This window comes from Felis catus, chromosome E3 (assembly GCF_018350175.1).
Source record: "Felis catus isolate Fca126 chromosome E3, F.catus_Fca126_mat1.0, whole genome shotgun sequence".
In the NCBI taxonomy this organism is placed as follows: domain Eukaryota; kingdom Metazoa; phylum Chordata; class Mammalia; order Carnivora; family Felidae; genus Felis; species Felis catus.
The window spans coordinates 33,299,168-33,322,042 of NC_058383.1; the positions used below are offsets into that span (position 1 = coordinate 33,299,168).

General features: G+C 47.4%; 1 long non-coding RNA gene across 1 annotated transcript in view; it reads left to right on the top strand.

Annotated features, from left to right (window-relative positions):
- The window catches only part of LOC123382541, a 182,311-nt gene extending 177,398 nt beyond the window's left edge, over positions 1–4,913 (top strand). Inside the window, exons 3-5 of the long non-coding RNA XR_006591063.1 lie at positions 946–1,086; positions 1,740–1,861; positions 2,755–4,913. This is a non-coding gene — a long non-coding RNA (uncharacterized LOC123382541). The remainder of the gene's footprint in view (positions 1–945; positions 1,087–1,739; positions 1,862–2,754) is intronic.
- The last annotated feature ends 17,962 nt before the right edge of the window (positions 4,914–22,875 follow it).

Sequence of the window (22,875 nt, forward strand, 5' to 3'; positions counted from 1 at the left end):
TCCGTCTCCCCTGCACCGCACCAATACCCACCTGTGCTTGCTGAATCAACCTGTGTGAGCAAGCACCGACCAGGGACCACTTTCAGAATATGTGTTCGGAAAGGAAGAGGGGACTTATGTGGGGTTGTCAACGAAGGCTGAAGTCTTCCCTAGCCACTTTCCCAGCGATTGCCCCGAAGTTGTATTCCCATTCAGGAAATTAATTTCTGCCTGGCAGCGTGGTCGGTATTGTGGTATTCAAAGGAAATGAAAAAGACAAATTTTCAGCTCCCAGGATGCCTACAAAATGCACAGTTATGAAACAGCAGATGCCAAAACACAATGAAGTAGGTGGATATGTAGACAGATGGAGGCAATTATGGGCAACTGGAAGATGAGTGTGAACAGGGTTAACAGGGAAGACTCCCCAGAGGAGGGGGCTACAGGAAGAGTGGGATTTGGACTGGCTCAAAGAAAAGGAATAACCTTTCTCGGAATTACACCTTTTGGGCCACCTGGGTGGTTCAGTTGGTTAAGCGTCTGACTCTTGATTTCAGCTCAGGTCATGATCTCAGGGTCGAGAGACTGAGCCCCGCATCAGGCTCCACGTTGAGCATGGAGCCTGCCTGAGATTCTCTCCCTCTCTCTTTCAAAATAAAGTAAAATCTTACAAAAAAAAAAAAAAAAGAAAAGAAATACACCTTTCTTAGAAAAATATAAGCATGGAATTCATAAAGGCTAGGTCTCTTTAACTTTGTGCAATAGTACCCAACTCAAGCCAACTTAAACCAAACAGACAGGCTTCCAAATTGAATATAAGAATACAGTACCCAGGATGGCCGTGCACCAGGAAGTAAGGGATTCATTGGAATCATGGACTCAAATGCCATTCCGGCACCCTCTGTCTCTCCTCCCTGCTTGGTTATTTCACAACAGACAAGCTTCCTTTGGTTCTTCTTCTACAAGGTGGAAGATGACTGCCCCTCCACTCAACTCCATCTTCCCAGCAGACTGAATCTGACTGGCCCAGACTGAGCCAACTGTCCACCCTTCATACGATGAGCTTCTCCAAGGGATCTCAAACACCATGGCTGGAGACGCCAACTGGTGAGTTTGAGGGAAGTTCTGGGCTGGGCTAACAGCACAAAGTGTGTGTACTAAGAGTATATGTTGAAAGATCAAATGGCGGTAAGCCTAGCTGATTCTTGGAATTTTTGAAGGATGGCGGGGAGGAAGAGAGCTACTAGGTGCTATCGATGGAGGGCACTGAATTCTAGCCAGAGCACATGAGTCTGAGACTCATAAATAACCATGAACCTTGAGAGGGTTGTTACAGAAAGGCTTACAGTCACACAATTGAAAATTATACATTTCCATTGTAAAAGTAACACATATTCCTTATGGAAATTATGGCAAATAGAGAAAAGTGCAAGTTACTGTTTCCTTCCATTTTTACACCAACACACTTACACCAACACACTGGCATCTGGCAATAGATGAGGGTTGCTTTTGGAACCAAAGAGTTTAAATATCCACAGTGGAAATCACCGCTTAAGTTCTGGGTCACGTTATAAAGCTATATCATATCCTACTTGTATTTGCTTGAGAGTATTGTTACTTGGGTTTTGGGGAACTAAAATTATGCAAATTTTCTTGACATAGCGTAGTTCATCAGTATGTCCACATGTCATTTGGTATTTTCCAAAATTACACTATTTGATCTTCAGACTGTCCCATAATGTATTTACCCATTCTCCTAGGGTCAGACCATGAGAGCATCTCAACTTTTTGCTATTATAAATGGCTCTTTGATGAATATTCTATGGAAAACTTCATCCCCATTGATGATCAGTTCCTCAGCAGTGAAATTTTGCATCACAAGGTAAGAACATTGTTAAGTCTCTTGATACACATTGCACATGCATGCATACCAGCCACGCGTGAAGATGCCTGTTTTGTTTCGGCCTGACCAGGACTGAGTATTAACAGAAGGTCAAAGGCAAACATGGGGTCCACTGGATTATTGCCCAAGCGTAACGGCACCAGGCTCCTTTAAAATGACTGCATCCATTTCACACTATGAGAGCCTTCCCACAGGGCCCAAATACTCAATACCCACTGGTGAGAACACTGTCTACCCATGACCGATCGCCTGGCTGACGCTTTATTTTCACATTTTTTTCTTTTTTAAAATTTTTTTAATACTTAACTTTTGCGAGAGAAAAAGCATGAGCAGGGGAGGGGCAGAGAGAGGGGGGAGACAGAGGATCGGAAGCAGGTTCCAGGCTCAGGCACAGAGCCTGTCACAGGGCTCGAACACACGAACCACGAGATCATGACCTGAGCTGAAGTCAGATGCTTAATCGACTAAGCCACCCAGGTGCCCCATTTTACGTTTTTATTTCTGACCAGTGCATTTTACTGACACATTGTCTTTAGTTATTAACAACCTCAGCTGAGTCTTTGTCCAGCCTAGACACTGGAGTCTTTCTTTGCTGTCTATCTCTGCCCTGACCCACCGTACGTTGATTTCATAGTTGGGTCACCAAAGGACAGTCTCTTTTCTAACATCCAGGTTAGTTACCAGGAGGGGAAAGGAAGCTATCTGGGGTTCATCACCAAGCTACCTGCAAATATGTGTTCCCACCTGACCCTCCGTGGGAAGTGGGCAAACAGTGAGGAGAACTGAAGCTCAGAGAGGGTAGGCAGTCTCCTAGTGGTTCAGAGCTTGTTAGTGGCCCTGGTGGAACTTGAACCTGACCCTGTTCTTTCTAGATCACCTCCCGAGGGAGAGAGATTGGCTCCAGAGCCACCAGTTAAAACGTCAATATCATCAGTGAGCCGTGACAAACAGGGCGACTTAGGTGAGAGGTATGTTCACAAGAAAGGAGACAGAGCTACGGAATCCAGAAGCCTTGTGAAGCAAAACTCACTGCCAGGAGAAGCCTGAATACCGCAGGAGAAAGTGAAATCAACACACAGAGAAAAGGGGGAAATGAAGAGTGCTGAGGTCTTCAAAGTCCTGGATCCAGCTGTGCCTAAGGCAACTAGCTCTCCCCAGCTATCCCTAGTTACATAAGCCAAGAAAGCCCCGGCTGACTTTGCCAGTGTCACATGGAGTCAGGTGTCTGTCGCCCGCAGAGCAAGTGGAGTGATGCATCACATCACACTGGCAGACCCATAAGGCCGAGTGCCTGCAGAGCAAGACATGGCCGTCCTTGGGCGGGAGTGTGCTTTGTTAGCGTCCAGAACTTTCTGTCAGCTCAGTCTGCACCCCTCACATCTCCCCCACTGAGGCCTCTCAGACTATTGACAGGAATTTTCTGAGCGTCTCCAGTCTAGCCGGCTCACTGAGTACCAAAATCTCCATGCCAGAGTTTCAGTTCTTGGCCGCTCTACAAATTTGCTCCCTCGGGATGAAGGAGCAAAGGTTAGGGCTGTGGAGGGCTTTAATCAATAGTGCATGCTCCTGAAAAACAGGCAGGAATCAATAATATATTTCCACACTCAACTTTTTTTGTTTTATCCTCAAAACAATAGCAACAAAACATTCATGCCAGGCTGCAATTGAAAAAGTCCATTTAAAAAAAAAAAAAAAACTTATTCTTCCCTTTCTTGCTCTTTAATAAAGGGCGTGATGAATGTGTTTACCTTATGGAGACGAGAAAGAATCGGTTAGAAAAACTCAGAAAAATATGGTCCTCCACAGTGGGGGTTTTCTTTTCCCTTTTTGAAAAGAAAGTCAATTTCAGTTACTAGAATATGTCCGTAGGGTGATGTGTGCTAAGTAAGAAAAGGAGAGGAAAGTATGGTCAGAGCTCATGGTGTGTGCCGCGAGGAACTCCTCTGCTAACTCATGAAATCCACGGGCTGCCCGGGCTCGTGGTGCGCAGGGGGCGCGAAGGGGGCACACAGGGCATGTGGACACTGCTGGGAGGCAGTATCCACTCCCACTGCAGCTGATTCCAGCAGGCAGCCAGTTTGAGAACCACAGGGCTAGACTCCATCTCCAGGCAAGATGCCTTCTGAATGATCAGATAGCCCTAACAGTCTTTCCAAAAACAGATGCTGATTTTAGCGCTGCGGTTTATTTGAATGAACGAGTTAGAGCTGTTCTGCTAAAATCTTTTATCTCAACAGCCTTAGATACTGGCTTCCTTGACTTCCGGGAAATGTGTTTCAAATGGGAAAGCACAAGAAATATAAAATGTATGAAATCAACCCACATTTATTTATTAATTCACTCTTTTTTCTCACGTGTCAAACATCTGTTAATAGACTAGATACTTTGGGTATTATGTTGGATACGACCCAGTCCATGACCTCAGCTGGATCATTTGCCACTTAGGTGGCCCCAAGAAAGTTAAATCAGGACAGTAACATGAGGGCTTTGAGTACAGTGTGAGAAGAACCATGAAGCTAATATGTACGGGGTGTCAGTGAAGAACCAGAAGGGTGGACCCGCAGCCATGGAAGGAGAGAAAACAAACACAGCTTCTCCCTAGGACTGGAGGAGGAGGAGGCTGGAGTGAAAACAGAAGCATGGATGCCCCAGGACGGCGGCCCTTGAAGTTGGTCACGGCTTCATCAGTGACTCTCAACCAGAGAGTAGAATCATTTGGGAAACATAAAAAGAAAGTGCTGATGTCCAGTCCCCACCTTAAACCAATTAAATCACAATCTTTTGATGATGGAACACAGACCTCAGTACAGGTTTGTTTGTTTTTTAAATCTTTCCAGGTGATTCTACTGAGTTGCCAGTTTGAGAAACACTGGACAGGATTATCAAGGGTCTTGTTACCAATCTAAAGAATTTGGACTTAGAATCCTTTTTTTTTTTATAACATAATTCATGTCAAGTTGGCTAACATACAGTGTGTAAAGTGTGCTTGGTTTTGGGGGTAGATTCCTGTGGTTCGTCACTTACATACAACAGCCAGTGCTCATCCCAACAAGTGCCCTGCTCAATGCCCATCACCAATTTCCCCTCTCCCCTCACCCCTCACCAACCCTCGGTTTGTTCTTTGTATTTAAGAGTCTCATGGTTTGCCTCCTCCCTCTCCTCCCTCTCTGCCTCCCTCCCCTTCCCCTCCCTCATGGTCTTCTGTTAAGTTTCTCAAGATCCACATATGATTGAAAACATACAGTATCTGTCTTTCTCTGCCTGATTTGTTCCACTTAGCATAATACCCTCCAGTTCCATCCATGTTGCTACAAATGGCCAGCTTTCATTCTTTCTCATTGCCAAGTAGTATTCCATTCTCTATATAAACCACATCTTCTTTATCCATTCGTCAGTTGGTAGACATTTAGGCTCCTTCCAGAATTTGGGTGTTGTTGAAAGCGCTGCTATAAACATTGGGGTACATGTGCCCTATGAATCAGCTCTCCTGTATCCTTTGGATAAATTCCTAGGAGTGCTATTCTTTTAAAAAAGATTTCTGACACCAGGAAGATCATTACATCCAAGAAAGATCATTACACTTTCAGATCAGTTGGAAGAGGTCTCCAGACCCACCACTGGTCACCTTGCTCTTTGAACCCTACCGAACAGGAGGTCAATTCTGGAAGGCGTCAGAATGGCAAGGTGGTTTAAGGGCACAGCTTGCGTGAAACACAGCTGGTGATTCAAGTTCTGGCAGGTTATTCAAACTTCTGTGCCTGCCTGCATTTCCTCCTCTGTACTGTCTGACCAGTAACGTCTGCCTATTGCATAGGCCTGTTGTAAAATATTTACTGAGGACTTACTGCATGCCAGGCTCTTTGATAAGCCCTGGGAATATCATAGTGAGCGAAAATGAAACAACACTCATTCGCATGGAGCTTAGCTTCCAAAGAAGGGGCTGGACACTGGTCCATCGCCACACGCGCGATCGTAAAAAATTACATAATTAAGCACACCCACATACATACACAGCCTGTGCTATAAAGAAAAATTACAGAATTGTGATTATATAATTACAAAGGGATACATCTACTTGGGAGAAACAGCAGGAACTAAGAAAATGTGTAATGGGAGAGCTCATCTGGGAAATGAGCCTGGAATCTGAAGGACTAGAAGCGAACTGGGTAAAAATGCAAAGGAAGGAGAAGAGAGGGACGCCGCTAGCAAAGACCCTGAGAGGCGGGGCAATAAGGAGGAAAGATGATCCAACGATTTCCAGTGCCTGCAAGGACTCCTCATCAGTTACTAGCAACCGCTGTCTTTTCTGAAGCTAGACCGCACACAGGTGAGAACAAGAAATAGAAGAAGGGAGGAATTGGATCAGACGTTTTCTAATTTTTAAAACACTTTAAAATCCTTACGACGTTGTAGATTTAAAACACCCTCCCCACCCACCCACCCCATGCAGCTTACGACTAGTGCTCTGAGCTTAATGAAGGTCTCAAGCAAGAAAGGTTGGCTTTCATTCAAGCCCAGAACAAACTGCCCACTACTGAGTGACACATTAACTGTCAAGAAGCTGTCCTGGCCGGACGCTGAGACAGGCTCTTTCTAGAGTAAAGAGCAGTGAAGGCTCCCAGCCAGCCTGCGCCTCCACGTGCAGTAATACCCTTCACGGACTCCCTCGCGGTTCCCACTGGGGGCGGGAGAGGAAGCCGTGCACCCATAGACGGCTGTTATGGCTGCATATCCCCGCGGCTGCTAATATGCGTTTGATCAACGATTTTAATACAAGCTGCATAGGGATCTCCATTCCTCTGGCCGAGCAGACTTTGTGCTTCCTGCCTCCAGGTTTTTCTTTTCTTAATCTCGCCTGTTGTCCGTCTCCGCGGCCTCGAGTGCTACTTCGCTCAGAACAACAAAGCGCGTAGGGGGGCCCGGCCCTGTGCCCGGCTCATGGGAGAGCCCACAGGAAGTCTCTCATATTAGCAGCTTTGCCAAGAGGCCGTGCAGAGCAAAGTTAAAAGCACGGGTCTTGGAGCCAGTCAGAGCTGGACTCAAACGTCCCCAGCTGTTGTCTGTCGGACATGATTCATTGATTCCCCAGGGCTTGCTTTCCTTAGCCGGGAAACAGAGTGGGATGTGTCACTCAGTAGTGAGCGGTCCGTCCTGGGCTTGAATGAAAGCCAACCTTTCTTGCTTGAGACCTTCATTGTTCAGATCAGCAAAAACTGTGAAGATCTCTTGGCCCAGGCTTTAGTCATAGGTATTAGGTTTATGGAAGTTATCTGCATTGTTAACATACTAGAACTATTTTGTCTTATTTCTGTCTTGAGCGTCTACCTTCTCTCTCCCAGCAAACGGAGGAAAGTCCACTTGGCTTTTGAGGAAATGCTACTTTGACCATGGATATTGTATTACTTAGAATGCTTCAGAACTCTCTGTTTTCAGGGATGAAAATACTCATCATATAAATTGACGGAGCACAAAAGTCCAGCTATCATTAGCTGCAGGCATGGCTGGATCCAGATGCTCAAATGTTGTCAAGAATCCGCTTCCAGCCATCCCTCATTTCCACTCTGTTCTCCTTCAGCTTATTTTCAGGCAGGTCCCCCCTTGTACAGATGAAAAATGGGCTTCAGCCGCTCCAAGTTAAGATAGTGCCAGTTTGTTTAGCCGGGCTGACAGAGAGAAGGAAACTGTTCTTTCCAGTGGTTCCAGAAAAATTCCTGGACCTAATTCTCAATTTGACTTGGATCCTGTGGCCATCCCTAAATGTATCCCAGGGCCCAGGGAGGTAATGTTTTGATGGGCCAGACCTGAGTCAGGAGTCCACGCCTGGAGTGGGAGAGGGGTCAGTCCCCAACCGAAACACGATACCCTTACCCCAACAGTGGTTCTGTGTTCACCCACTATGGTATTTTTCACTTTTTCCCCACAGTTTCCCCTTAAACTACCTGTTAATAGAAGAGGTTCGCTTTGGGGTGCCTGGGTGGCTCAGTCTGTTAAGTGTCTGACTTCATCTTGGCTCAGGTCATAATCTCACAGTTTATGGGTTCAAGGCCCACACTGGGCTTTGCACCAACAGTATGGGACCTGCTTGGGATTCTCTCTCTCCCTTTCTCTCTGCCCCTCCCCTGCTCTCTCTCCTACTCACATTCTCCTCCTCCCCTACTCACATTCAAATGAAGAGGTTCTGGGGTGCTGGTGTGGTTCAGTCGGTTAAGCATCTGACTTCGGCTCAGGTCATGATCTCACAGTCGGTGAGTTCGAGCCCCACATCAGGCTCTGTGCTGACAGCTCAGAGCCTGGAGCCTGCTTTGGATTCTGTGTCTCCCTCTCTCTCTCTCTCTCTCTGCCCCGCCCCCTGCTCACACTCTCTCTCAAAAATAAACATTACAATTTTTTTTTTAAAAGAAGAGGTTTGCTTTGATCAGCACCCCAGCCAGCCACTCAGTAGCCTTCGCCTCCACTGTGGGAGACCCCAGGCATCTGTCACTAGCCAGCCACCGCATCTGTGCCAACCTGCATGGAAAGGATTATCCATGAGGGAGAGAAGTATAGCATCACACAGCTTCCGAGCACCAGGGTCAGAGCACATGGAAGCTTAGCCACTTCACCACTAGGAATGGCCACCATGGGGGAAATCAACCTCTTCCCGCCCTGATTCCTAGCCCGCCTTAAACAAAGTATCCCTCACCTCGACTTCACGGGGACACAGATAACCAACAGTGGTGGTCATTTGGTTTCTACTGGCTGTTTACTTGTGGTGGGCCTAGCAGGGACACCTGCCTCCCCTCCCCGTGCTTACACCCATGACAGACATCACTAATCAGTCGGGTGCTCTTCCCTGAAGCTGGGCCGGATCTCTGGGCCCTTCTCGATTCAGCAGCTGTCGTGAAGACAATGGCCTTGGTTTCATTCATAACCAAGGAGACTATGTGCCCGCTCACGTTTTGGCAACATCTGTGTTTATGTCCACATCTAATACAGTTGCAATGCTCACAACGACACCCACCGACCCACATCAGGCATTACTGACCCCACTGCACGGTGAGGAGTGGGGCTCAGAGAGGCACAGCAGCTCGCTCACGATCACACAGCTCCCATACCACGCTTCCCCCTCCATTCATTTTAAAAACTGCCTGCTACTCACTTGGGAGGACAGGGTAGAGCAAAGCCTCAGAGCTCAATGGCGACCCCAGGCGAGGCTGCCTCCCACCTCCCGCCCCTAGAGACTCCAGGTGGCTCAGTGGCTCTGCCACTCGCCAGCCACGCGGCCCAGGAGCGCCAGGGGGACTGTAGCGGTGGTGTTTTGTTCCCATGAAGTGGCAGCAGAAAAGTAGGCAACAGCAGATGTCACAATAAATCACACTCACGGCCCTCGGCTGGTGACGGAGGTTGGCAGCCAGCATCTGGAAGGGGAACCCCGATGCCAGAGGAAATGTGACAGAGAACCGAACTCTCTCAGCAGGGGCTCAAAGAAGTGGCCTGGAGGGGAGGGGAGGGGAGGGCTGCTGTAGGCACAGCAAAGCACAAGCTGATAATAATAACTCACCACAGCTGCAACCTGCCTTTTATTCCCCAGAAACTGCCCTGGACCTCCTCTCTTCCTCTCCCTCCTCACCACCTCCTTTCTTACTAAACTCAAGAGGCTGTGTGGCCATGGAGAGGAGGAGCCTGAGCTTCAGGTCTGAACCCAGCATCAGCAGCTTCCTACCTCAAGAGCCTAGAGAACATGCCTTAGCTTCTCTCTGCCTCACTTTTCCCATCAGTGTAATGGGGATGACAGTATTTCATACTTCACTGAAGTGATTCTCAGCCTTGGCACGACAGGCACTTCAAGCCAGATAATTCTTCACTGCGTGGGGCTGCCCTGTGCGTGTTGTAGGGTGCTCAGCGGCATCCCTGGCCCCCGCCCACGAGACGCCATAGCAAGCACCCATCCATCAACCCTGGTCATGATGGCCAAAAAGGTCTCCAGGGGCACCCGGGTGGCTCAGCTGGTTGAGCGTCGGACTTTGGGTCAAGTCAGGATCTCACAGTTTGTAGGTTCGAGCCTCACACTGGGCTCTGTGCTGACAGCACAAAGCCCACTTCAGACACTCTATTTCCCTCTCTCTCTCTCTCTGCCCCTGCCCCACTCACACAGACACAGACTCTCTCTCTCTCAAAAATAAATAAACATTTTTTTAAAAAAAGAAAAAAAGTCTCCAGACATTGCGAAATATCCCCTGGGGATTAGTGGGTGGGATGGCGAAATTACCCCTGTTTGAGAACCACTGGTTTTTTTTTAATTTTTTTTTCAACATTTATTTATTTTTGAGACAGAGAGAGACAGAGCATGAACAGGGGAGGGGCAGAGAGAGAGGGAGACACAGAATCGGAAACAGGCTGCGGGCTCTGAGCAGTCAGCACAGAGCCCGACGCGGGGCTCGAACTCATGGGCCATGAGATCATGACCTAAGCTGAAGTCAGACGCTCAACCGACCAAGCCACCCAGGCGCCCCGAGAACCACTGTTTTATTGGATTCTTATGAGGATAAACCAGGGTAACCTTATGTACTATAAATCACTTGGAAGAGTGCCTGGCATATCACAAGTGTCCACTCAATGTTAGTTTTTTACACTGATCTACATACATACTGTTCCTGCTGCCTGGGACACTGTTCCCTGCTTTTTCATCCTCCCCACACCCTGATGACAGACATGACAGACACTGACAATGACAGACACTGCTAATAAATCTAGCGCTGTTCCTGATGCCTTTGTGTAGGACCTCGGAATCCTTCTCAACACATCAGCCATCTTGTGAGTTCCACGCATTCCTCGTGTCTTCTTCAAGACCTAGGAGCCATGCCCAGCACTGAGACGCGGCTCTGAGCAGTTAATTCATTCTGACCTCGTGACACCCCATGAGGTCTCAAGTGCCGATGAAGACAATGAGGCTTGGAAGGGAGAAACAATTTGCCTGAGGTCATGTGGTTATTAAAAGACAGCACCACATGTGAGCCCCAAATCTTCAAATCCTCAACACCCATTTTCTTACTGTCCCCAAGGCTAAGTATCAAACCCACAGTGTTTGATTCCAAAGCTCACATTCTCCTTTTTTAAGTTTATTCTGAGAGAGAGAGAGAGAGAGAGAGAGAGAGAGAGAGAGAGAGAGCGCACAAGCAAGGGAGGGGCAGAGAGAGAGGGAGAGGAGAGAATCCCAAGCAGGCTCCATGCTGTCAGCACAGAGCCTGACTCAGGGCTCAGTCTCACAAACCATGAGATCATGACCTGAGCTGAAATTAAGAGTGGGTTGCTTAACTGACTGAGCCACCCAGGCTCCCCTGAAAGCTCATATTCTTAAACATGACCCCATAATTCACGCACTAATACTCTGCAGTGGGGCGTGTGCTAGCAAACCAGCTGTGCAACGAGTATTAAAAAGCCTGAATTTGTGTCACTTGCCAATTCCTATGATGATGTCACGACTCTCACCACGCCGATGCAAGGCCACCCATGGTTTAAAGACTGACTCACGGAACTGACAACTGGTTTTTGTAAGCTGGGGCAAGGAGTTTCCAGCACGTCACGTGGTGGCCTCCAGTCCATCTGGGAACGAGGCAGAACACCCATAAGTACGTGAGTCCCACTCGATCTGCAGGCATTAAAGGCACCGGAAGACTTCACCGAGGCACAGACCGCTCCGCCCGTGAAGTGGGACGTCCACGCACAAGCCCACGTTCAGGCTTGGTTTCCACAGCAAACTCCAGATTCAATGTGTGGAAAATCAGTCCAGGCTGACATTAGCTCTGCAGCCTAACTGCCTACAAGTTCATTTTTCGGAGGGGAAAAAAATCCTCCCTCCTCAGGCCGACTGTTCCCAGCAAACAACTCAAGAATACATCTTAGCGCAGGACAGGGGGTGTGGGGCTGCATGGTCTGCACATGGCTCCCCTCCAGACAGGCGCCAGCAGACTCGCTTTGATCAGCCACTGCAGCCAGGAGCCCCCTCACGGCGCGACATGTTAGGCATTCAGCCCTCGTGGAATTCCGCTGGGCTTTCTACCCTTCCTAACTTCACGAGCGTTGAGCGTGGGCTCACTCTGCTCCAGAGCAAGCAGAGGCACCCCGTCTCTCTCCTCGGGGAGCATCCCAGCTCCCCATCCAGCAGGGGATGGAGGCTTTCACCCTGCCCTTTTCCGGAAGTTTCTCTCCCGCCTGGGGAGCCCCGGTGTGCCGCCAGGTCAAGTGAGTGTTCATTTGTTCTTCTGCCATCCCTAAACACTGGATGGAAACACGCCCCAAGCGGCTTCCAGGTGGCATTCCGGAAGCGGAGGGGGCTTCCCTGGAAAACACTCCTAGAGGGCATGAGGCTTCATGCCAGGCGTGGCCATTTCCCACAAAAGGTGACAGATACGCTTCGTCTGGCACAACGGCCACCAACGTTTGTTTCTCCGTTCCCCTCCAGTGACCACCCCACCCCCCACTGCACAGAAGGAAAAATCAGCCACAGTCCCCGCGAGGCTTCACTGGAGTTTAAAGCTCTGAATGCAAATGGTACATACTTCTTTTTTTCCTATAGATTCTGCAACCAGGTCTTGAAGGAGTCAGAGAATTCTCTGGAACGTGGCTGATGGATGAAGTACAGAGAAGCCACCAGGGAGAGGACTTTAGAGTCAGACAGACACGTTTCTGTTCAGTGTCTGGGTCCGCCATGTACCAGCTGGGTGTCCTTGAAAAGTTGTTTAAACTCTCTGTGCCTCCGTTTCCTAACCTGTAGAATGGAGGCAGGAACACTGACCTCACCGAAGTCCTGTAACTAGACGAGAAGACAAGACTGGGGGTTCCTAGCCCAGCCGGAGGCCCCCGGTGAGTACTGTCCTCTGTCCTAGGGACTGAAAGAGCACATCAAGGATCTCAGGGTGAAGACCCAGGGGTCTGTGTAGACACTTGGCTCTTTTGTTCCGTCCTCACGGTTGCAGGACTTCCCTCAGAATCTTCAATACTCTTCTCACTTGTAACACTTTATAACCTTGCCCGGTGGGGTCCTACACTGCTTCCTGGTCTGTAAAAGTTTGCTTTTTTTGTCTTTTTTTTTTTATTACTTAAATGGGATCTTCAAAAGCCAGATGCCTCTTCTGGTCCCAGCAAGATGGAAATAATCAGGAAAGGTGGCATGCCCCATGACCGACAGAAAGAAGATGCGAGTCTGTTGAGAACGACCCCCAGTTCCCCCCACGTTGCACTTGTGTGGAGATGGTCTTCTGAACCCCCTGGAGCCTGGCTGGAAATGTTCTCTTTGAAGACATCACGTGGGTCTCTGGAGATCTGATAAGGATATTAAGTTTCCCCCATCATTATGAGCCAGCTTCGTCTTGGCCTTTTCAAGTTTCTAAGGACCCTTGAGGGTCTAGTCAGTGAGGGGAAAGGTCCTGGTGTATCACAGGCTCAGAGCTGACACCCCCCTGCCCCAAGAGTGTCAACTTATTATCTTATTCTCACGTTTTCTGGTTTATAATCAACTTCTGGGAAATCTCTCCATTGGGCCTTTGTCACAAAATGTGCCTTAGCTCTTCATGCTGGGACACAGAGGATGGGACGGTTGTATGTCTAGATCTGGGTATGGAGGGTGGCTGAGCTCAGAAGTCTCTGCAGGTCCATCCACCTGGCCCCGTGAGCGGGTCCTGGGGAAGATTATACCAGATCTGTGTATCTGGAGATGTTCCACTGAAGTCTAGATCTATGGGGCCATGAGGATGCCATTACTAGGTCTGACCCTAAAAGACAGACATTTCCTTCCCCCACTCCTGCACTGACTCTTTGGAAATGTCATCCCAGAGATACAAAAACATGAAGCGATTATCTTATTTCAAATATGTACAATATTGTTATGCAAAGACAGGAAATGACCCGCTTTGTGTTATTTAAAAGGCAGGAAATTGAATAATGAATAGAACTTACACAAGGGAAGGATGTCTTCCTGACATTAAGAAGAACATAACAAAGTATCCAAAAGACGATTTAGTGCTTATGCATCTAGTTAAGTCGTTAAAAAAAATATTCACTAAGCACCACCTATGTGTCAGACACAGTTCTAGAGGCTGGGGACATACCAGTAAGCCAAATGGGCATATTTCCCATGCTTGCACTCTTTTTTCCTTCTTTATTCATTCATTCATTTCCAGCTTCAGTATTTATGGTTACCAAGTAACACGTGCAGGGCACCAAGGCCCCAGAAAATAGTAAACAAATAGATGGGGATGACAAAGAAATGTGGGAAATGGCTAACATACGTGGAGTGCTTTCTGTGGGCCAAGCACCATGGATTGGCTCACTCAGTCCTCATGACAAACTCCACTTGGTGTAGAATGACCGTCCTCATCTTACAGGGGAGGAAGCTGAGGTTCCGACAGGCTAAGAAACTTGGCTCGGGGAAGGAGCACAGCTAGACATCAAAACCAGAGTCTGATTCAAAGTTCATATTCTTGGGGCACCTGGGTGGCTCAGTCGGCTGGACGTCCTACTTCAGCTCCGGTCATGATCTCACGGTTCATGGGTTTGGGCCCCACGCTGGGCTCTGTGCTGACAGCTCAGAACCTGGAGCCTGCTTCAGATTCTGTGTCTCCCTCTCTCTCTGTCTCTACCCGACTCACACTCTGTGTCTCTCTGTCTCTCTTCTCTCAAAAATAAATAAAACATTAAAAAAAATTTTTTAATAAAAAAAAGTTCAGGGGCGCCTGGGTGGCGCAGTCGGTTAAGCGTCCGACTTCAGCCAGGTCACAATCTCGCGGTCCGTGAGTTAGAGCCCCGCGTCGGGCTCTGGGCTGATGGCTCAGAGCCTGGAGCCTGTTTCCGATTCTGTGTCTCCCTCTCTCTCTCTGCCCCTCCCCCGTTCATGCTCTGTCTCTCTCTGTCCCAAAAATAAATAAATGTTGAAAAAAAAATTTAAAAAAAAAAAAAAAGTTCATATTCTTAACCCTGACTTTGGACAATTAATGCACATGTAGTCCAAGGTTGGGGTGGAAGGGGTGCTCCAGAAAGGTCATCTCTCCAAGAAAGGAAATGCTCTACCTTGTAGCATTTTCCACCTCCCCTGGTGTGGATACTCTCACGTGGCTGATGTGAAGTTAACAATGGTGTAACAACTGATTCATAAAATCCCTGAAAATGTAATAATTGGTTCTTGTGAACTGGTAGAAGTTAGGCTCCAGCACATGACTGCGGAGAAACAGGGAATATTGAAATACTCTCCCAGTTCATGAATTTGAGCCATGCACTGGGTCTCTGCTGTCAGCACAGAGCCCACTTCGGATCCTCTGTTCCTCTCTCTCTCTCTCCCCGCCGCTCTCTCTCTCTCTCTGCCCTTCCCCCACTTGCACTCTCTCTCAAAAATAAATAAACATTGGGGACATCTGGGTGGCTCAGTAAGTTAAGCGTCCAACTTCCACTCAGGTCATGATCTCATGGTTTGTGGGTTTGAGCCCTGCATCAGTTTCAGATTCTCATTCATCCTCCCTCTCTCTCTCTCTCTCTCTCTCTCTCTCTCTCTCTCTCTCTCTCTCTCCCTCCCTCCCCTCCCCTCCCCCACTAGCACTCTCTTTCTTTCTCCCTCTTAAAAATAGGCATTTTTTAAAAGTAATAAATAAATAAACATTTTTTGAAAACTAAAGACCTTTTAACGAATGCAGAGGGACCAGTCTACTGAGGTCTTTGTTACCGGAATCAGCAACATTCTTCCGTGGAGTAGCAGCGGTGTGTTGGTGTCAGTTAAACATGGCTTCGATGGACAGACATGCTCTTGTGAGAACTCAGGGACCTGTACTCCCACCGCAATGGAAATCATCACTCCACCAAAGGAAAATGTAGCAGCAAGATCGTGGGTGCACTTCAGCTTCTGTGTTTATCCACCATTAACGACTTGGCAGAGAGGCTTAGGGGACATTGTGACCACAAGTAACGTAAACTGAAGTTGGAAAAAGTGGTGCTGATTGAAGAGCTATCTCTGATGAAGATGAATTATCCCCAAGATTATAGCAGAAGCCAACAGTAAAGTGCAATTCAATTTCAATGCGAAACGGCATACAAACAGCGTGGAAATTCAGCCAGAGAGTAAAGCAGTAAATAAGCATCCATTCTAAGTCTATGTGAACTTAGACAGTCAGGTGAATCTGAACTTTTCTCTAGGCTACTTTCCAGCTCCGTGATCTTGAACAAGGTACCTTCCGTCCTGGAGTTCAGGCTCCCGACTTGTATAACGTGAGACAAATAACTCAGGGTGGCTCCAAGAGATAAAGGTAAATGATGTGGTCAGCCCATAACTAATATTCAAGAGGTGGTGGTTAATGCTGTCAGTGTCGATGGGGATGGTAATCGCAGCTCAAGGTCTGTCTCATCCAGAATGCCATTCCCTCACCAATTTTCCCAAATTTGGGGTGTGGTCTTGGTGTGGTCCTCACCTCCATGGCCAAGTAGGTAACTGCCTGTTAGCACAGGAGCAAGGACCATGTTTCAGGTAGCTTCTGTGTCTCACATGATGCTAAAAGCGTAAGATTTGAAACCAAATTGCATTTCAGAGACGTTTAGTCATTTGCCAGAGATCACACAGCTAATAAGTAGCAGAGTCCAACAAGTTGAAAAGCAGGTCTGTCCTACTCCCCAACACCCACTTTCTGTTTATCTTCCCCCCCTAGTATGTTATCTATTAATAATTAAGCTTAGTGTTGGCCCCACTCTGCCTGGTGATGACAAGACAGTGTTGCATTGCCAAATCCCCTGCTGACCAGGGGCCTTTTGATTGATTATGCCTCCAATCAATGTCAGGTACCCATGGAAGACAGATTCTTGTCCTTCTCTGAGCCCAGCACTGTGGATTCGGCATCACAGAATTCAACTAGAAACTGGCTGGCCATACCTAGCCTATTTTATTTGCTGTCAAGTGTATACCAAGTGTATGTGGCGATGGTGTATAATACTTGTGGCGGGTTCAGCACTGACAGGTATCATCATCATCATCACCACCATCACCTGGTAGGGAATTAGAAATTTCCTAGTGTTTGCATTCCAATTAATTCAGATTTATTTTCCATACTATAATCTCCAGACGTTTGACCTGTTCACATGATAGATGCCCATGCCCTTCGGAGTGTCCCTGTAAACAGGGTCAGGGAGGCTTCCCCTCCAGAAGCACACCCTCAGCACTGATCTCGTTCTTTGGCTTCTATGGCAGCTCACGGCCAAGAGCTCTTGATCTCGGCTGCCTGGGCTCCAGTCCCACTTCTGCCACCTAAAAGCTATGTGAACTTAGTTAGTTTATTTACCCCCTCTGAGCCTCAGTTCCCTTATTTCTACAATAAGGATGATATCCCAGTGCACAGGTCTGTTGTGAGGCGGAGATGAGATGCATCATGTAAACCTGCCAGGTCCTGGTTCCCAGGCAGCCAGTGTCCCCACAGAGCTCTCTGGTTACCAGCCACCAGGGAGGCCCAAGAACAAATGCATGGTCACAGTGGCCTCTGCAAGGTGGAGAAGAGCTCTGATGACCTCCACCTTTCCTCCATTCCTCCCTGGCCTCCATCACCCATCATACCCCTGCAAAACATCATGCTGCCTCTCCCAGGCCTCCCCCTGCACACTCAGAACCACTGGGGAAATTGCATGCTATGGGGTCAGAGCTCTGGATTCAGACACCTGAACCTCCGAAGACCAATTGTGCACCCTGAAAGCTGTGTGGTGTATTTCAGCATGTCCGGAACGTGAAGGATAATGCGAATGGAATAAAAAGAAGAAAAAAGTGCCTATCGGTGTCTGGCTTTTGATAATCACACAACACGCTATTCCCAGACATCTTCATCTGACATGAAGGGACGGTGTTCTCCTTATGAACGGTCTCTCTCTCCGCCTCCGTCTGTTTCTCCTTGTCCATACAGGTCAATTACCACAGTCCGTTTCTGCATATGTATCTCTCTGTCTCTTCCTTGGGATCTCTGTGTCTCATTTTGTCTCTTGCTTCTAACCACCCTCTTCCTCCCTCCTTCTCCCTCCCTCTCTCAGTGTGTGTGTGTGTGTGTGTGTGTGTGTGTGTGTGTGTTGTAAATTCTCTCAGTGTCTCTACATCTCTCGAATCCTCCATCGACCACAGCAGTTAAAAGGATAGCCTCTGGATCCATCTGCCTGGACGTGCAGACTGGCTCCCCACTTCAAGAGCTGTGCAAACCTGGATGATTTATTTAGTCCCTCTGACCTCATTTTCTCACTTCAAAAGTAAGGAAAATAACAGAATTTACCTCATGGGGTCGTCATGAAGAATAAATCACGTAACTCGGCTAGACACCTAATATGGTGCCTGGGACAGACAGAGCACTCAGAAAATGTTAGGTGTTCTTATCACCATCATCACCATCATCACCATCATCATCACCACCATCATCATAATCATCATCATTGTTATTTATTTCTCCTATCTCCTTTCATCTCTGTATCTTTCTGTTTCTATTTCAGTCACATTCTTCTCTTTCTCCATATTTCTCACTCTGGTGTGTGTGTGTGTGTGTGTGTGTGTGTGTGTGTGTGTGTGTGTAGCTGTCTCCTCTGCCTCTCTGTCTCTCAATCTGTCCCCCTCTCTGTCTTTCTGTCTCTGTCTCTCTGTCTCTCTCTCCCTCTCTCCCTCTCTTTCTGGACAGAGATTCACTGCCACTCTTTTCCTAGATTTGTGTTGCCATATCAGCCTCCTTATCAGACAGAAATTTCAGGTCGCCCACAAAAAATTGTTAAAGCAGCCCCTAGTAGGGGTATCAGTGGTTTGGGGGCCCTCTCCAGGTTGCTCGGGAGATAGCCCAGCAGTTCAGGAATGACGGGGTGAATGCCGGCGCTCTCGGCTCATGCCGTGGTAACCACCTGCCGGGTGTCCCTGCAAGACAAATGGTGCCGCCAGAAAGTAGAGAGATAAACAGCACACAGCACGGGGTGTGAGCTCTCCAAAGGGAGCAGAATGTTCAACGATAATTCATCTGAACTCCCATTTTTAACTCAAAACACAAATTCAGTTGCCAATAGAAGTCTATAAAGAATTAATTAGGGAACTTCACAAACAGTCAAAACTCATAAATTTATCACTGTCAAGAAGAATCACTTCTCCTGTCAGACACGAAGTATGGCTGTCAAAAGATGGAAAGAAAGGAAAACACTCAAAGAAGCAGGACTGCTGTCTCATTTTCTTTTCTCTAACTTGGAGAAAGAAAAGCATGAAGAACTCGGAGAGTGCAGAGAGAGGAGCCGGCAATGCTCCTAGACTAAGCTCCATGATAGCAACGCCAGCCATGTTGAATGTGCTCAGTGCACACAGTAGGAACTCAAGGGGTGGCACATAGTAGGAACCAAAAGTATTTCCTGAGTTGACTAAAGATCTAAAAAGAGGCAGCTGGCAGGGATGGGACTGATGGCCCAGACTTCTGGCTTGCCTCCACTGCTGTCCACCACTTCCTGTAAACAGGAAGTGACACCCAGCATGGTCTCCCTGCTCCGAACATCCCTGACCACTCCTACCTGGGTATTACTGCAGCAACCTGGTAATGACAAGGCCAACAGGCCTCGCTCTGTCCTAACTCCTGCTGTCTTCAGCTTCTTCCTCATGTGTAGAAGCTAGTAGTCACATCTGTATCATAGGGTTTTTATGGAGATTAAAGGGGAAATCCATTTGAAGACAGACATTAGCTACTGCTGTTCTTACCATGAGAAGTTAGAGGGACTGGATTAGTTGGCTAGGGCTGCCAAACCAAAACACCACAGACGGGGCAACCTCAAGAGCAGACATTTATTCCTCACCGTCCTGGATGTTGGAAGTCTGAGACCCCGGTGCCAGCAGAGATGGTTTCTGGGGAGGTCTCTGTCCTTGGCTTGCACTTGGCCTCCTTCTCACTGTATCCTCAAATCATTTCCCTCTGTGTGCATCCCTGGTGTCCAGATCTCCTCTTCTTGTAAGGACAGAGGTCACCTTGGATGAGGACCTCATTTTAACTTACTTACCTCTTTAGAGGCCCTATCTCTAAATATCAGCTGAAGTCATGGGCATTAGAACCTCAGCATGTGCATTTTTATGGGACTCAATTCGGCCTATAACGGAGACCTTCAGTCCATTCATATTGTAGTTTAATAGCTTAAGAAAAACCAAATATTTACCTTCCCACTGGCCCTGAGCCAAGCTCACCCTTGTAAAATGTTGTACCTAGAAGATGCTTTTCAAACCTGGTCTGTTTGCACACAGAGAGGCAGGCAGGCCAAGGACCTGGGCCTAGTCTTGGCTCTGCCCCCAGCTGGCTGCATAAAGAGGTCTCAGCCAAGTTTGTTCTCTTCACCATATTCCTCATTCAGGCGTGGACTGTACCACTTGGGACCCAGGATCCCATCTGCTATGACTCTAACTGCACAGTCACGCAAGACCCCCCAAAGGATCCATAAAGACGCGTACACAAATTACAAGTCTGGTCCCTCCCTCCCCACCCCTGGCCCACACACTAGTGTGAGCCACTGGTCTATGGAGTTCTCAGTGGCAGCAGGCAGGTGGTGGAGGACCCCAAAACCATGTGAGAAAAACAACAAGTCAGGATATCAATGTGGTCAGAAAACAAGAAAGTCTCTACTGCTGCGATGCTTCCTTCTTGCCTGGCATCAACAGGCTACAGGTTCAGGTTGTTACCGGGGAGAAAAAAAGTCAAATTCACAGTCTTGTTGCCCTGGGAAGCACAGCAGATAGTTCAAAGATGTCCCTTGCCTTTCCCTTTGAAACGCCTTTCAGGGGTGCTTGAGTGGCTCAGTCAGTTAAGCATCCGACTCGATTTTGGCTCAGGTCATGATCCCAGAGTCATGGGATTGAACTCCACATCAGGCTCCAGGCTAAGCATAGAGCCTGCTTGGGATTCACACTCTCTCGCGCGCGCTCTCTCTCTCTCTCTCTCTTTCTCTCTCTCTCCTTCTGCCCCTCTCTCCTGCTCATGCCTGCTCATGTGCAATCTCTCTCTCTCTACCTCTGCCCCTCACCCCTGCTCACACAGTCTCTCTCTCTCTAAAAATTAAAAAAAAAAACCAAACCTTTCAATGTAACCAGAGTCACCTTTGGAGGGTCTACGTCCTCTCTGCCTCTGCCCTTCTCTGCTCTCCTCACCCTCAATCTCCTGGTTCTTACCATTCCTCTGCCAGGGTCTTGCTCTGTCATGAAGAAAGCCCTTAAAGCCTTCAGCTTCTGAATATCATGCCTGATTCCTTCCTTTGTGGTAGGAAGAGGCTTCAAGCCTTTCAATGGCCTCAGGTTAGAGCAGTCGGCACCATGGTTAGAACTGACATTGTGGAGCCAGTCTGATGAGGTTTCAATCTTTGATCTCCCACGTACTGCTGTGTGATGCTGGGAAACTTACTTAACCTCTCTGTGCCTCCATTTCTTTATCTGTGAAGTAGGAATAAAAACGGTTCCTACCTCTTAGGGTTGTTATGAGGGTTCAATGAGCTCTTCTATATATAAAGTCTGAGCAAAGTGGCTGTCATGTGACAAATACAGCCCGGGTTATCTGTTTTAACTCAGACGTGAGCATCCACACTAGTGGTTGGGTGGGACAATTTACTGGGGTTCATAAAGAAAATACGTTATTTGCTTTTAAATTTCTTTTTATGTATCATTTTTATAAGATATATACTATATGAATACAGCATTACATGTTTGCAATTAATAAAGAACCTTTACTATTGTGGAAGAAGGTTCAAAAAAATTCTAATGGGGTGTCCAATCACAAAAGTTTGGAGGTCACTGGTCTATAAACAACCACCTCTTTAAAAAAATACCATTTGGGAAGAGCCAACCTAGTGTAGAAGTAGGGGGATCCATACTTCCTGCATCTCTCAAACAAAGAAGGGCTGAAGCCAAAGGACTCTGAACCCCAAGAGTCTGGGAGGAAAAGAGACTGAGCCTACCAGCGAGAAACGGGACAACCTGAGAGAATATAGATAGGGCTGCTTCAAGGAACAAATCAAAGCACACCTGGTGGAGGGTCCAAAACCTCACTACAGTAGGGAAATAAAATAACCAAAGTCACAACAACAGACAGCAAGTAACACTCTCCAAAAAACACCTCCTGAAGGGCCAGACCCTGGACAGTGTATAAACCCCCTTTAATATAGTAGTGCTCACAGGTGCAGAGCACATAACAAGTTTTTAAAACTCATAAGGGACAGAAAACTAGCCAAAGTGATGAAACAGAAGATTTCTCCTCAAAAGAAATTCCAGGAAGAAGTGACAGCTAAAGAGTTGATCAAAACAGATTTAAGCAACATAACTGAACAAGAATTTAGAATAAGAGCCATACAATTAATCACTGAGCTTAGAAAAAGCATAGAAGACAGCAGAGAATCTATTGCTGCCAAGATCAAGGGACTAAAAAATAGTCCTGATTAATTTAAAATGCTATAAATGAGGTGCAAAATAAAATAGAGGTGGTCACAGTAAGGACTGAAGAGGCAGAGAGGAGAATAAGCAAGTTAGAAGATAAAATTATGGAAAAAGAGGAAGCTGAGAAAAAGAGATAAAATAATTCTGGATCATGAGGGGAGAATTAGAGAACTAAGTGATTTAATGAAATGGAACAATATCCATATCATAGGAGTTCCAGAAGAAGAAGAGAGACAGAAAGGGGCTGAAGGTGTACTTGAACAAATCAGAGCTGAGAACTTCCCCAATTTGGGGAAGGAAACAGGCACTGAAATCCAAGAGGCACAGAGAACTTCCTTCAGACCTGACTTGAATCAATCTTCTGCATGACATATCATAGTGACACTGGTAAAATACAAGGATAAAGAGAGAATCCTGAAAGCAGCTAGGGATAAACTGGCCTTAACACACAAAGGTAGACACATAAGGTAGTAGCAGACCTATCTACTGAAACCTGGCAGGCCAGAAAGGAATGGCAGAAAATCTTCAATGTGATGAACAGGAAAAATACGCAGCCAAGAATCCTTTATCCAGTAAGCCTGTCATTCAG